This window comes from Chinchilla lanigera, unplaced genomic scaffold, assembly GCF_000276665.1.
Source record: "Chinchilla lanigera isolate Chin_1 unplaced genomic scaffold, ChiLan1.0 scaffold00014, whole genome shotgun sequence".
Lineage (NCBI taxonomy): Eukaryota > Metazoa > Chordata > Mammalia > Rodentia > Chinchillidae > Chinchilla > Chinchilla lanigera.
In genome coordinates, this window is record NW_004955415.1 from 3,713,426 (window position 1) to 3,717,163 (window position 3,738).

The following is a 3,738-nucleotide window of genomic DNA, read 5'->3' on the forward strand; positions in this document are numbered from 1 at the left end:
GCTGAGCTAAATCCCCAGCCCCCCATATCATATAATGTTAATGAAACACTGAAATTGCTAATATTAGCTTGGCATAAGTATAATCATACAGTTCATTATAAAAGACATGGAAGAAATCTTAAGTAAAAAATCAGTAATGCCTCTTCAGCTCTTTCTGATCCCTATTCTGTGCTCCAACTGTTTCCCCTGGAAAATGAGCACATTTACAGAGAAAAATCTCTGAAGTGAGATGATATACCTTACACCTGCATATACTGGGGAACTTAATATCTCTAAAATGCCTTTCACCCAACTCTCCATTTATTCTTTTATGAGCAGCTTTATTAGAGCAACTCTGCTAATAATAATGTGCAGGAGGAGCATATTTGGCAAGAATAAAGGCATCTTTGTAGAGAAGGCAGCACCTGCACATAATGCCTGCTTGAGTCTTTCTCATTTATGGCTCATCTGAGCACTTTCTGATTGAATAAACAGTCTGCTGTGAAAATGCAGGGTTCATCTAAACATGAAACCTTGTAGAGAAGATACACATTCCCAGGATGTGGGAACTCAGTATGAAGGATGCAGGCTTTTTCCCTGAGCACTGATTGTTAAGAGAAAGGAAAAAATTTCAAATCCAAAGAAACAGGCCAATTTAGAAATACAAAGTTAGCTAATTTTATTGTAAACAACAGTAACAATACCTTTAACATACAGGTAACCAGGATTTGTGTATGAACTCTAATAGGGTTTAGCTGTTTTATGTAGAATTAGAGATACAGTTGTTATAAATATCCTGCTGTTGGTTATCAAATAAGATACTAAATTTTCATCAGTAGATTCACCATTACTCTGATGCTCTGTTCACCATTCATTGTGAACATATTCTGGTACTGCCTCTTACAATGTATCAAACACGTCATTAGTTATATTCCTTAGCATTCCTCAGTGAAGTTAGATCATTTTACCTCCCCACAATATTCAATGTATCTCATACCAAAACCCAATAAACTTTAAAAATATATTACAGTTAGTTGTAGAATTATATACAGCAAAGTTCCAAGGAAAGAATAATGAAGAAACTTTTGGAGAACAAATTTAGAAAAGTTACCTGATTAAGATTCCCTGAGGGCTAGTCCCTAAAATAGTAATAAAGACAGTATGGGTAGTCAAATAGACCAAGGGTAAAAGTCAATCCAAAAACACAACCATCTGTAGATACTTGAATTATGGCAAAGATGCCAATCAGTCTAAAGCAGTGGGAGGAAAGCAAGTCAATTATCTGAGTAAAATAGTAAGATCTGAACATCCCATCCATTCATAAAATCAATTCCAGGTGAAAGTCTGCAGGGTCTTTTTTCTTCATACTATCATGTCTCTGCCACCAAACAACCTGGCTAAAAAGGCACCAAGGAGTAAATGTTGCTCGTGTGATCTAAGACACAGAAGTATGAGAAAACAAGTGCTTACTTATTTCATACACTCTTTGAAGATACCTCCCTTATTTTTAGCTGGAAATCAACCCAACATTCATATCTCCAAAACAATCCAACTGACCAAATGTGGACATTTTTGCCCAGCTCACTAGTCACACAGTTAAGGATTATCATTTTACTATCTTTATATTTCGAGGCTACTCATGAACACTGAAAATTAGCTGTGTTAGGTTTAAAGACAATTTTAAAGCAGAGAGAAATGTTAGGAGGAAATCTTCAAATTAAAAGTTGGCTGGCATGTGAGCAATCTCAATCTTTCTCTCCCCCCTCCCTCTCTTTCTTTGCCCCTCTCTTTTCTTTCCTCCCTCTTGTGCTCTCCATCCCAACCTGATCAACGTGAGGACTTGGGCTATTAAGTTAAAACTCCCATAGAGGTAGACATGGTAGTTATATTGTGCCATGATCTATTGCTGGCAGAGAGCATCTTCTCTGCATATCCTCTATACTGAGTAGTAGCAAGCAAATCTGGAATAAGTGGTTGTAGGAAATAGGTCAGTGCTCAGGCCATTCTGTTAGATAAATACTTTGAATGTCACCCACAGATGCCTAGGTAACTCAGCAATATGCAGAGAGGAAAGCTCAAGTGAGGCAATGACTGACAGAAGCTAAGATGGAAGAGAACCAGCCTCCCAAATATGGAAAATAACCCTCATTCTTGATCGTTCCTCTGACTGCTTCCCTCTGCCAGAGACCTACATGTGTAGCAGGCATGCCCTTGGACTTCTGACTACCATCCACCCTCTCCTTGAGCTGCATAAGGAACACTGTGCCTTACCTCCCTGAAGACACATCAGCTAGAATAGAAAATTAATGAAATTAAAAATGACTAAATTCTTCAGAATTTCTCAAATATCTACTCTTACATTTTCCATACTTCTTACTCAATCTTCATTAAAGTTAATAATTGTAAAATGATGACTCTTAGACACAGATAGGAAGAATGCCTTGTGCACTACTGGGGAAGGCTGAAGACCTCAGCTCACTTCCAGGACACTTTGTCCCCTGCCTGATAAATGCCCATGCCCCACCCCCAACCCTGCCATCATGGATTAGCCCTCAGTAAGGAATTTCATATCTCTTCCATTACCCATAAATCCCTCATGAAAAGGATCTGACTTTTCTGCTCTAGGAGGTCAAATCTGACACATGTATTTTTTATTTTTGTCTTGGCAAATAGTGATTGTTATCACCCTAACCAGGAAATAGAAGCTGGAAAAAAAACCCTTGAAACTTATCCCACTGTGCCTTAGTGGGGCTCACAGTGGTAACAAGTGATACAGGGACCCTTGCTGTGAGGTAAACTTGCATGGGCTCCCTGGATCACTAGTTACCTCAGAGACTTTCATATATGAGTGTGGCTCCCATAGCCCTGAAGACATAGCTGCTTACTAATGTGCAAAGCCAGGAGTTTCAAAGCAAAGATAATGAGCTCCCAGTCCTTCCTGTGACTGTTTCACCACAATTATAGTGTGTGGAACACAGAGCCCCAAACTGGCTACTAAATTACGGGATATGGTTGGAAATTAATTCAGAGATTCTGGCATTTTCTTTACAACTTCCTTTCCTAGAAAGAAAAGTGAAAGGAGATGTGTTTTCTCCTCTTTCCAACAAAACATATGCTTCCCTGATTAGGAGTGTGAAATGCTCCCTGAACCAATCAGGTCACCCTTCACAGATTGCTCAATAATCCAGTGGAGGACAGAAAGCCAGTGGGCTAGGAGAAAGGTTCTCAGTGACTGAGCAGTAAAGATCTTTCATTGTGAACATGCCTTCAATAACTACTCTTGGTATATGGGATGATGGAACATGGCTCTGGGATCAGTGCAAAATCTTAGGATCTTTCTCCCTCTAGTCAGTACTGGTGAGACAGAGAGCTCTTATTCACCCACAGTCTTATTTACTGAGAAATAGCTGGCTAGTGCACACCATGGACACAGTGAGACAGAGTTGAGAAATCTGCTTGGAAACATGTACAGCAATTTGACTCTTTCTCATTACCATCTTTCTCATTGCAATCTGTGCTTTCAAGGGAAACTGGATACTCCTGACAGCTGGCTGAAATATTTTTATGCACGCTCACTGGCTCTCTACTCATGCTCAGGGAACCTGTCCCTATCCTGGACAGCTCACACAATCAGATATCTTATTAAACAATGTGAGACCCTTGCCAATCTTGAATTTCCCCTTCTCCAACTCAATCCCATCTTAGACTGAGAAATCAGCACTCAACACAAGAATCCACTTCTCAACTTTTTCTTCTTTT